Below are 12920 nucleotides of genomic sequence, written 5' to 3' on the forward strand. Positions count from 1 at the left end.
ATGCACACAGGTGTCCAAGGCTCCCCTAAAATTCCCGAGGTCCCTATTATCAAGGAGATCACATGAGGTCTCTTCCAGGCTCTTCTTTTGCCCTCAATGCAGGGGGGGCGGAGGGGGGAGAGGAAAGAGGGGGACAAACATTGAAACATCTGTCCAGGGTCAGGGGAGAACTGCTTACGGGGTCCTCCCCCCCCCCCCAGAGCCTCCATCGTCCATCCACATGATGAGTGCACCCTCCCCTGGGACCCAGAAGAAAAAAAAAAATGGGACAGAGATCACACCTACTCTGCCCATTTTGCAGAAGGGAAACTGAGGCCCAGAGCCCTGGGAGGGGCAGGGAATATAACAAGGGATGTGATGTTCGCATTAGAGGCTGGAAGGAGACAAGTCTGAAGGGGTGGGGGTGAGAGGGTGGGGGGGTCCTTGTAGCCTGGCCCCTAGGGGGCTCCCTGCCCTCTGCTCCACATTCCTGGCGCCCTGTGGATCCTGGGAAAGGAGAAGGAAAGGGAGTCTAAGATGGCCTGGCACCTCAAGGAGAGGCTGGGGTTGAGAGGGAGTCTCCTGGGTTCCAAGAAGGCCCAAAGGTCACCCCACTGGGGAACGGGGAGGGAGGATACTGGAAAGGGAGAGGAAGAACTGAGGTGGTGTGAGAGACAGAAAAAGAAACCAAAGCCCAGAAAGATCTAGAAAGAGAGAGACAGAGAAGGACAGGAAGAGAAGGGGGGTGGGGGGGCTCCCCAGACTGGCCTCTGCCCAGCTCAGCTGTCCTGAATCTATAAAGTTCCACAGGATCTGGGACAGATAGCAGGATCCTGAGGGCAGCCAACAGATTCTGCAGTTTAAGACGTGTAGAAACAGCCAGGCTTGGTGGATCATGCCTGTAATCCCAGCTATTCAGGAGGCTGAAACCTGAAGATCTTGGTTCAAAGCCAGACTGGGCCAGGAAAAGTCAGTGATATTCATCTCCAATGAAACATACAAAACAATACAAAACACAAAAGTTGGGAATGTGGCTTAGTGGTAGAGTGCTTGCTTAGCATTCATGAAGCCCTGGGTTCAATTCCTCAGTACCACATAAACAGAAAAAGTCACAAGTGGTGCTGTGGCTCAAGTGGTAGAGCACTAACCCTGCACAGAGAGGCTCAGCAGCAGAGCCCCAGGCCCTGGCAAACCCCAGGACTGGCAAAAAAAAAAAAAAAAAAAGCCAAAAGTAGAGCTGTGGCTCAAATGGGTAGAGCACTAACTTTGAAGGGACAGCACCCAGGCCCTGAGTTCAAGCATCAGTACTGGTATACACACACACGCACCACACACACACACACACACACTTTTCTAGAAATTGGAGTCAGAGAAGTAGCCCAGTGCCTTCCTAACCACCCCAGCCCCTCAGTCCATCCCTACCCCAGGGACACAGCTCCCCAAGCTGTCAACCCTATTCATGGTCTTCTGTTTTTCCTGTCTCTAAATTTAGCATTTGCCTCTCCTAGCCCCAGCTTCTCCCTGGTCTTTCTTTCCAGACTTATTTCCATCGTCTCTGTCTCTCTTTCATCCTACCTTTTGCATCTCTCATTGGTATTAATCTGCCCTTTCTCCTAAATTCTAATAACCCCACATTCTGTCTTTCTGATCTGCCAGGCCTTTCCTCCTCTCCTGTCTCATTTTGCCTTTCTGACCTCTGTCTGTCTCTTCTCTCTTTCCATTTTCCTTGGTCACTGCTTTTCTGGTTCTTGGCTCTCACCTACCCATCCCTCCCCCCCCCCCCCCCCCCCCCGCCGCCCCCAGCACTGACCAGACAATGCCCCTGCCCAGGATGTGGTGATAGGGAAGAATCTGGAAAGTCTCTGTCTCTTCCTGCACCCCCCCCACTCCAACCCCATGAGGCTGCTTGGCCAAGCAAAACCAGTGGGGAGCAGGCGGGGACCTGGGGTGCTGGCAGATGGTGCAGGAGAAATGAGGCAGAGAGAGATGGGAAGGAGGATTTCCTGTAGGGACTGAGACAGAGATGGCCCTGTGGGATTCCGGACTGAAGAGAGACGAGGTCTGGAAGGCAGAGACACAGGGAGGAAGCGATAGAGAGACAGTCTCACATTTCTGCCCAGGCTGGCTTCGAACTGGGATCCTCAGATCTCATCCTCCTGAGTTGCTAGGATGACAGGCATGAGCCACCAGTGCCCCACTCAACAAAGGCAGCCAGATCCACCAACCTGGAGGACCAGAGAGGGGCAGAGAAGTGGAGGTCTCGGTCACCATCCCCTGCCCCACAGAATGTGAAGACACAGAACTAGAAAGAGACCAATGCCTGAGATAGAAGCCTGGAGAGACTGACAAACAAGCGAATAAAAAATGGTGATTGAGGGCTGGGAAGGTGGCTTGGTGGTAGAGTGCTTGCCTAGCAGGCATGAAGCCCTGGGTTCGATTCCTCAGTACCACATACACAGAAAAAGCCAGAAGTGGCACTATGGCTCAGGTGGTAGAGTGCTAGCCTTGAGCAAAAGAAGCTCAGGGACAGTGCCCAGGCTCTGAGTTCAAACCCCAGGACTGGGAAAAAAAAAAAAAAAAAGATGATTGGTCAGATTGGTCAGACAGGCTCCTGTGTGTCATCCTAGCTGCTCAGGAAGATGAGATCTGAGGATGGAGGTTCAAAGCCAACCCAAGCAGACAAGAAAATGTCCTTGAGACTCTGATCTCCAATTAACCAGTAAAAACACTGGATGTGGAGGTGTGGCTCAAGTGGTAGAGCACCAGCCTTGAGTGGAAAAGTTAAGAGCTTGAGGTGCTGAGTTCAAGTCCTAATATAAACATAAACACAAACCAAAAATATATGGCTATTGAAAAGATAAAGAACCATGAAACCCAGAGAAAGAGGGGAGGAGAGAAGGGGGTGAAGAGAGAGAGAAAAAAGAGAGAGAGAGAGACTGGAAAGACAGAATTCAAAATTAGGGATCCAGAGAGAGTGTGAGAGATAAAGAAAGAGACAAGAGACAGGACACGTTAAGTTCCAGAAGAAGTGAGGCAGACCTAATAAAATGGCTCAGAGACAGAGACAGAGGCAGAGAGACAGAAATAAGACTTGGAGACCAGGTACATGGGAAAGGAGTCAACTCTCAAAGACACAGAGTTGAGGCCCAGAGACAGAGCTCCCCCTCAGTGTCTTCCGGGCCTGGAGGAGGGTGCTTGTCTCCATAGCAACCACCCCATCTCCCCAGATCCTCAGGGCAAACATTGTCCTGACCAGAAGGCAGCAGAGCTGTGTTGACACATCTCAGGCTGGCTGGGGTAGGGGCTCTAAGGACTCAGACACCAGGATGAGGGAGGGGTGGGAGGGGGGGATGTGAAGAGCAGAAGTCTCTCTCTGCTGGGTTCTACAGTCAGCTTCAACCTCCACATTTCTGGCAAGCATCTCCCCATTCCCAGCCACTGTGTCAAACCCAGAGAGGTCCCTTCTGCCCAGTCCCCCATGCTGGAGTATTAGTGAGAAGTACTTTTCTAAGAATAAAAGCCTTAGCCGGGCGCTGGTGGCTCACGTCTGTAATCCTAGCTACTCAGGAGGCTGAGATCTGAGGATCGTGGTTCAAAGCCAGCCCAGGCAGGAAAGACCGTGAGACTCCTATCTCCGATAAACCACCAGAAAACCGGAAGTGGCGCTGTAGCTCAAGTGGTAGAACACTAGCCTTGAGCTGAAGAGCTGAGGGACAGCGCCCAGGCCCAAAGTTCAAGCCCCATGACCGGACCCCTCAGCCCCCCCAAAAAAAAGATTCCCATGAAGTTTCTTGCCCAGGATGGCTCAGGCTGGTCTTGAACTTAAGATACTCTATTACCTAGGATTGTAGACAGGAGCCATTGTGTCCAGTTCTAGTAATTTTGTCTACCTGAATTGCCTCCCTCCAAGTTTTGGATTTTTTTTTGTCAGTCCTAGGATTTGAACTCAGGGCCTGTGTACTATCCCTAAGCTTCTTTTGCTCAAGGCTAACACTCTACCACTTGAGCCACAGCGTCACTTCCGGATTTTTCTGTGCATGCTGTGATGAAGAATAGAACCCAGGGCTTCATGCACGCGAGGCAAGCACTCTACCACGGAGCCACCTTCCCAGCCCCCCTCCAAGTGTTAATCCAGTTTTTTTTGTTTGCTTGTTTTGTTTTTTTGGTCATGAGGCTTGAACTCTGGGCCTGGGCACTGTCCCTTAGCTCTTCAGCTTGAGCCACAGCACCACTTCTGGTTTTCTGGTGGTTTGTTGGGGATAAGAGTCTCATGGACTTTCCTGCCCAGGCTGGCTTTGAACCATGATCCTCAGATCTCAGCCTCCTAAGTAGCTAGGATGACAGGCATGAGCCACTGGCACCCAGGTTTATCCAGTCTTTTCAAAGCTGTTTCCAAGTTTATTTATTCACTCAACAAACATTTCTTCTCCACATTGGACTGTGAGCCCTTGTAAGGAAGGGGAGGGCTAGACTCTTAGTCACCATATCAACTCTAGGTAGAGCTGGCAGCCAGTGGTTCATGCCTCAAATCCTTAGCTACTCAAGGCTAAGCTCTGAGGGTCCAGGTTCGAATTCAATCCAGCCAGGAAAGTACATAAATCTTTTTTTTTTTTGGTTGGTCGTGGGGCCTGAACTCTGGGCCTGGGCGCTGTCCCTCAGCTCTTCAGCTCAAGGCTAGCACTCTACCACTGAGCCACTTCCCAGCCCCCCCTCTTCTTTATACATTTTTTTTATTCTTAATTTCTTCAGAGCTTTTTTTTTTTGGGGGGGGGGTCCAGTCATGGGGCCTGAACTCTGGGCCTGGGCGCTGTCCCTCAGCTCTTCAGCTCAAGACTAGCCTTGAGGTGAAGAGCTGAGGGACAGCGCCCAGGCCCAGAGTTCAGGCCCCACGACGGACCCAAAAAAAAAAAAAAGGCTAGCGCTCTACCACTTGAGCCACAGTGCCACTTCCGTCTTTTTTCTTTTTGCTTATATGGTGCTGAGGAATAGAATCCAGGGCCTCATGCATGCAAGACAAACGCTCTACCACTGAGCCACCTTCCCAACCCCAGTCCATAACTCTTATTGCCAATTAACAAGCAAAAAGCTAGTGGAAATGTGGTTCAAGTGGTAGAGCACAAGCCTTGAGTGAAAAAGCTAAGGGACAGAGCACAAGTCTGAGTTCAAGCCTTAATATTAGCATACACACACACACACACACACAGAAACAAAAACAAACAAAACAAGCCAGGCATCAATGGCTCACACCTATAATCCTTGCTACTCAGGATGCTGAGATCTGAGGAACACAGTTCAAAGACAGCCAAGGTAGGAATGTCTGTGAGACCCTATTTCCAATAAACTATTCAGAAAAACCAGGCACTGGTGGCTCACACCTGTCATCCTAGCTACTCAAGAGGCTGAGATCTAAGGATCACAGTTCAAAGCCAGCCTGGGCAAGAAAGTCCACGAGACACTTATCTCCAATAAAACACCAGAAAACCAAAAGTGGTGCAGTGGCTCAAGTGGTAGAGTGCTTGCTTTGAGCTGAAGAGGTGAGGGACAGCGCTCAGGCCCAGAGTTCAAGCCCCATGTCCAAAAAACAAAACAAAACAAAACAAAAAAAGAACTACTCAGCAAAAGCCAAAATTGGCACTCTGGTGTAGAGTGCTAACCTTGAGCAAAAGCAGCTCAGGGACAGCATCCAGGCCCTGAGTTCAAGTCCCAGGAAGGAATGGCAAAAAAACCCAAACCAAACCAAACCAAAAACCACACACACACACACACACACACACACACACACACACACACACACACACACACACACACACACACACACACAAAACCCATTAGGCAAGAGAGAGAGAGAGAGATTGAAAACAAAGAGCCTGTGATCTCTCTTCTCCCACCCCCTCCAGCACAGCCCCCCCTTCCATTTCCAGAACCTTCACATCTCCCTGTGAAAACACTTGTAACGAAAAGAGCTCCATTAACTGTACCCAAAGCTACCATGATGGAACAGTTGATGGGCATGAGCTCACGGTCTGGTTCTTCTCCTGGGGCCAGGGCATCCAGAGGACTTGGCAGAAGAAAAGCCAGGCCATTGAACCCAGTGTCCTTGGCTCACAGGAACCTGAAGTGTCCAGCCCCTGGGCTGTGGGGCTGGGAGCATTTTAAGGATAAGAAGCTGTGACTTACCTATGCAAATCATCACCTCCTTCTACTGATTCCCCCCCCCACACACCTCCTTCTACTGATTCCCCTCCCCCCAAGTCATTCTGTCATTCTATCGTCAATCCTTGGCTGCATTCCCCTCCCCCACCTCAGGATCAGAATGCCCCTGGATTCCCACAGTCCCCTGGGGCACCCCTCTGCAGAAGCTCTTAGACACAGCCTGCTCCTATTCTATTTTTTTTTTTTAATTTTTTGTTGATTGGGAGCTTGAACATGGAGCCTGGGCTCTGTCCCTGAGCTCTTTTTGCTAAAGGTGAGCTCTCTACCACTTTGAGCCACAGCGCCACTTCCAATTTTCTGGTGGTTCTTTGGAGATAAGAGTCTCACAGGGCTGGGAAGGTGGCTCAGTGGTAGAGTGCTTGCCTTGCATGTCAGAGGCCCTGGGTTCGATTTCTCAGCACCACATAAGCAAAAAGAAAAAAGCCGGAAGTGGTGCTGTGGCTCAAGTGGTAGAGTGCTAGCCTTGAGCTGAAGAGCTGAAGGACAGCGCCCAGGCCCAGAGTTCAGGCCCCACAACTGGATCCCCCCCCAAAAAAAAAAGTCTTAAAAGACTTCCTTGCCCAGGTTGGCTTTGAACTTCCATCCTCAGATCTCAGCCTCCTGAGTAGCTATGATTACAGACATGAGCCACCTTTGCCCAGCTTATTCTAATTTTTTGTTCGTGTTTTGTGCTGGTACTGGGGCTTGAACTTATGGCCTGTGCGCTGTCCCTCAGCCTTTTCACTTAAGGCTGGAGTTCTATCACCTGTGTCACAGCTCCACTATTTGTTTTTTTTGTGATTCCTTGGAGATAAGAGTCTCTATAAGGGGCTGGGAAGGTGGCTTAGTGGTAGAGCGCTTGCCTTGCATGCCTGAGGCCCTGGGTTCGATTCCTCAGTACCACATAAGCAAAAAGAAAAAAGCCGGAAGTGGTGCTGTGGCTCAAGTGGTAGAGCGCTAGCCTTGAGCTGAAGAGCTGAGGGACAGCGCTCAGGCCCAGAGTTCAGGCCCTCGACCGAGCCCCCCCCCCCCCAAAAAAAAAAGAGTCTCTATAAGCCGGTGCCGGTGGCTCATGCATGTCATCCTAGCTACTCAGGAGGCTAAGATCTAGAGTGTGGTTGGAAGCCAGACCAAGCAGGAAAGTCCATGAGACTTTTTTTTTTTTGTCAGTCATGGGACTTGAACTCTGGGCCTGGGCGCTGTCCCTGAGTTCTTCAGCTCAAGGTGAGCGTTCTACCACTTGAACCACAGCACCACGTCTGGTTTTCTGGTGGTTTATTGGAGCTAAGAGTCTCACAGACTTTCTTGCTGGGGCTGGCTTTGAAACCTGATTCTCAGATCTCAGCCTCCTGAGTAGCTAGGATTACAGGCGTGAGCCACCAGCTCCAGGAGACTCTTATCTCCAGTGAACCACTCAAAAACCTAGAAGTGGAGCTGTGGCTCAAAGTGGTAGAGCACTTGCCTTGAGCAGAAAAGACCCTCCCCCCTCTCCCCCAAAAAAGTCTCCAGCACCGAGGACAGAGGCTTGTAATGCTCTCAGGAAAAAGGAATGGTTACAATCTTCCACTTTTGCAGGGTCCCACACTCAAAAAGTGGTGAGGAGGCTGGGAAGGTGGCTCAGTGGTAGGGTGCTTGCCTCGCATGCATGAAGCCCTGGGTTCGATTCATCAGCACCACAAAAACAGAAGGAAAAAAAAAGAAGCCACAAGTAGCGCTGTGGCTCAGGTGGTAGAGTGCTAGCCTTGAGCAACAGCTCAGGGGTAGTGTCCCGGCCCTGAGTTCAAGCCCCAGGACTGGCCAAAAAAAAAAAAAAAAAGTGGTGAGAGTCTGGATTCAAGCACACCCCAGTCTGGTCCCAAATTTTCCACTTGGTGCCTGTTTGTGGCCAGAGGTGAATCTCCTTTGACTCTTGGTCTCCTGCCTGCAAAGCCTGGTCTGGGCCAAGGTGCAGGGTTAACCTTCCAGGGAGACTTGCAGAAGGCGGTCCTACATTCTTGAAATCCATCATCGGGTTTTCTACCCTCCCTTCCTGCCCCCCAACTTCCGAGCCAGCTCCGACTGACACCGGCCAGCTGGTCCCCAGGCTGCACAACTGGGCGTGTCTCAAAACCCGGCCTGGATGGGATGGTGACGGGAAAAGCTGGAAGGGAAGGGTGGGGAAGGGCTGAGATTTGGGAGGGCGCAGCTGATCCAGGGCCCAGGGCGAAGTGGTACAACGAATCTGCTTGGGGTGGGGTGGGGGAGTGAGGGGGTGCTGATGGCTTGGGGCATGGGGGGGGCGAATAGATTCCCCCCACCAAGATCCTGGGGGCGTGGCTAAGAGCCCTGGGGGGCGTGGCTAAGCGCAGATAAACAAGGACCCTGAGAGAATGAGTTCCAGGGCGGAGCCTCGTGGGTACCTGGCCGAATGTGGAGGCTCTAATTTGGGGCCCTGGTTGTTCGAGAGGGCTTTTGGGAAAGACTAAGAAGAGGGTATGAAAGGGGGAAGAGATGGAGGAAGGCCTTCCTCCCCTGCCATCTTCCTCCCGAAGGTGCTGTGAGGGGGTCGGCGGCTACGCTTTCCAGCTGAAAAGCAAAGAAGGCCCTGCCCCTTCCAGTCCGCCTGCATTCCTATTGGTGGAAGCTCCCGAGCGACAGGCTCTCATTGGTTCCGAACAGGCGAGGGTGGGGCGGGTCTAGAGAGAATACACTAGTTATGGGCGGGACCAGACACTACCTAGGGGGACCCGGGCACAGCCAATCCTTGGCCTGAAGATTGTGTTTTGGGGGTGGGGGAGAGGGGGGTGTCCCGATCACCCCCTCCCTCTTTCTCTTTGGGGCATCCTGAGGGGGATGACCTCGGTGCCAGGCTCGGCTGCTGCCGCCTGATGCTGGGTGAGCCGAGCCGGGGATGCTGGTACGAAGGACGTTGCTATGGCAACGGGAGGCAGGGCCTGGGGGGGGGACCGGGCCCGGGCTGGAGCTGGAGGGGCCGGTGGCTGCTGTGGTGGGGCGATGGCGGAGCGCGGCCCAGCCTTCTGCGGCCTCTATGACACATCCTCGCTGCTTCAATACTGCAATGGTGAGACCCCCCCCCAACACCTTCTCAGTTCCCACCTTTGATCCTGCCCAGGTTGGGACCCATCTCTTCCTGCCCCAACCTCCTTTTTCCAAGTCCCTGTTCCCCTCCCTTACTGTAAACCTTCCTCCTTCTTTTTCTGATTGAGAGCATCCTGACCTCAGAGAAAAGTCTCTGATCCCCCCAAAGCCAAAATCCTGTCTCCCCTCCCCCAACTTGGATCTTCTGCTTCCTAGATGGCTAAAGAGAGGGACGGGGGGCAGAATCCTAAAGAACCTGTGGTTGGGATGAGGGAAGACCTCGGGGTCCTCTGAGCTTGAACTCTGCCCTCTCCTTTCCCGAACCTCAAGTCTCTGGAACCCTCTGTCTTTCTCCTTAGCAGAGGGACGGATTTGAGGGGGGAGCAGGGTGAGATTTGGTGTTGAGCTGAGGGCATGATGTGGGATGGTTGGGGTCCCATGGCACTCTCCCCCACTATACTCCCCCAAATCCTCAGCCCTGCTTCCTCACCCATTAATCCCCCTCCTTTCTCTCTAGGCAAATTGGGTATCATATCAGAGGGGTCAGGCCTGGCTGAGGGGGACTGGGCAGAGAGGAGGGGAGAGGAGAGAAGAGGGGGATGGGATGGCAGGTCTCTGGGCAAAAGAGCTGGGGCCAAGGAGAATGGTCAGTAGGGGAGGTCAGAAGACTTCAACCATGGGGGTACAATGGGCAAGCTTCTCAGAGTAGGAGTGAAGTATCAAGGTGAAATCACCTTCTACTTTTACTCAGAGGCCCTGAGAGGGGGCATATCTCCCTCCGGTGGGCACACACCCTTCAGCCAGGCCCCCCTAGAGCTGGTAGAGGACCCATAACGACCATTTTGTCCTCCTCTGTCCCTCTATAAGACAGGATGACATAGTCCTTGAGCCTGGGCCAGGAAGGGACTCAGCCACTGAAAGGCTACGTGTCTGGGCTCAAGGGACCTTCTTGGCTCCTCTCCTCCTCCTCCTCCTCCTCCTCCTCCTCCTCCTCCTCCTCCTCCTCCTCTTTCCCCTCTCCACCTAAAATACGTAGACTACTATAAGCACTAGAGTTGGGGAATAATTAGGAACCATAAAATAATTACCTTCTAGATCTATTGAGCAACTACCATAGGTTGGGGAAATTGCTAGGTGTTTTACATGGGCACACTTCAGCTTGCAAATAACAGGTACTTCATTTTTTTAAAAAGAATATAGTACTATTATTGGTAGGTAGGAAAGTGATCAGCATATAGCACTAATGATGTCCCCCCCCCCCCCCCAGGATGTGCTTGAATGACCTTTGGGATGTTTCTGCATAGGCATTTCAACCTCTCTCCTTAGCAAAACATAAACTTGGAGAGTCCCTCCTAGGGTGGGTTTCAGGTCCGGACAGTCCTCTCCCCCATGACCTGAGGGAGGCCCCCACCTTCCTCTGCGGATCCCAGCCGGACCTGCGAAGTCCCGGGTGGGGGCAGGGTGGTGAGCCTTGGCAGGCGATTGGGCCCTGGTGGGAGGGAGGGACGGAGGGGAGGGACAGGAGGCTGCACTGCGGAGCCCAGCAGGCAGGAGGAGGGACTAGGGACGGACGTGGGATAGCAGGTGCGACCTCCACGCCCTGTCCCTGTTTAAGCTATCATCTTCACCTGCACCAGGCATCGAGCCAGGGCCTCCTGGGCTGTGGCGAGCAATGAGTTTGGGTATGCGTGCTCTGGCCTCTCTCACTTTGGGGAAATGGGTGGGGTGGGAGAATGGGGAAGTCATTTAACCTGGACCCATGCGTTAACGAGGAGGCAAAGAACTAAATCTGGGATGTGAGGTACAGAGGGGAAAAATGAAGGGGGGACAGCGGAGAGCTAGAAGAAGGAGAAGCGCTTGCTTCTTCTCCCTTGCGTGGGTCTCCTGGGTCCACTATGCGCTGCCTGCACCCCCCGAGTCTGCCGCCAGGGGTCACCAAAGCCCCGTCCTTGTGGCCGGCTCGCGGGGCGATCCCCCCCCCCTCCTTTAATTGAACTGAGCAGGGTGGGTGGGGGGGTGAGGGAAGGGGAGGAACTTGGAAAAGTCTTAAAAATCTAGACGGGGAGGGGGGATGTCAGTGCCCGCCGCAGAACATTGAGGCCCCTTCCTTCCTTCCGTCCGAGAATGTTGGGGATGGCAATCTCTTCTAGAGGGTTGATGTCATCCTTAAAATGTTGACGTCACTCAGGGACATTTTAGCATCTCAGTTAAAACCAGACTGAGGCTGCTGGATTAGCAGAATCTTCGAAAGAGGTAGGGACTTCCCAAGTCCCGCCCCCCCCCCCCCACACACACCTCAAGTCACGCTGCTGGGGGATCAGTGTGTTTTTTTGGGGGGCACCCAGAGAGCCATGGGGCCTCTTCCCCACCCCCTTACCTTAACCATCTCGGAAGCATCCCAGGCCCAGGGTGTGGGAGCCGCGGGGAGCCCGGCGGGCCCCATCTCCACCCCACCCCACTCCCCGCCCCGCGCGTAGACCTGGGAGAGAGGGAGGGGCTCGCGTGGCGCCGGAGATCCTGCGTGGACCCCGCAGCCCGCGCTTCCCGCCTCCTCCCCGCCCCCCCGCCCCCCCTTCCAGATGACAATCTGTCGGGCACCAGCGGCATGGAGGTGGACGACCGCGTGTCGGCGCTGGAGCAGCGGCTGCAGCTGCAGGAGGACGAGCTGGCCGTCCTGAAGGCGGCGCTGGCGGACGCGTTGCGTCGCCTGCGGGCGTGCGAGGAACAGGGAGTGGCGCTGCGAGCCAGGGGTACCCCGAAAGGCCGAGCACCCCCGCGTCTAGGCACCACTGCCTCCGGTATCTCGATTGGGTTTGGAAGGGAGGGGGGGCAAAGGCCGACCTGGAACTCATCTTTGCCGCCCCCCCCCATCTCTTTTAAGTATGCCAGCTCTTGAAAGGCCTGCCCACCAGGACGCCCCTCAATGGCTCGGGACCCCCACGGCGCATGGGTGGCTATGCCACCTCTCCATCTTCCCCCAAGAAGGAGGCGACCTCAGGGCGCAGGTGAGGTGCTGGGGGGGGATGGGAACTTTAGTCCGAGCTTTCTCTGATTCCTTCTGGGGTGGGGTGGGAGGAACCCCGGGCCGGGTGCATGCCCAGCACCGTGCAACCTTCCCCCCCCCCCCCCCCCGCAGTGGCCGTCGCTACCTGTCCCCGGAGCGCCTGGCCTCGGTGCGTCGCGAGGACCCCCGCAGCCGCACCACCTCCTCCAGCAGCAATTGCAGCGCCAAAAAGGAAGGGTAGGTATAGGAGTGGGGTCCCGGGGTGCGGGGCAGATAGAGTCAGGACCCTAGGCGCCGGGGCATAACCGGCAGTGGGGTGCGCTAATACAGAAGGCGAGCGCAAAGCTGGAGGTAGCTGAGCCAAAAAGAGATGCGCGGGCCGGGGGCGGGGCCAGCGCCGGGGGCGGGGCCAGCGCCAGGGCGGGGCCAGCGCCGGGGGCGGGGCCAGCGCCGGGGCGGGGCCAGCGCCGGGGGCGGGGCCCCGTCCAGCGGGACGGCAACCGCAGGAGGCGGGGCTAGGGCCTGGGCCTGCGGGTTGAGTCAGGGGAAGTTGGGGCGGGGGGGGGGGAGGGGGGAGGAAGAGGGGGGGGCCGGCCCTGGAGTAGGACTATTAAGGTAAAAGAGAGGCTCCATTTGGTCTCAGGGTGGAGTCAGGGTCCAACGCCTC

This window comes from Dipodomys spectabilis, unplaced genomic scaffold (assembly GCF_019054845.1).
Source record: "Dipodomys spectabilis isolate Male_0828 unplaced genomic scaffold, ASM1905484v1 ptg000266l, whole genome shotgun sequence".
NCBI lineage: Eukaryota > Metazoa > Chordata > Mammalia > Rodentia > Heteromyidae > Dipodomys > Dipodomys spectabilis.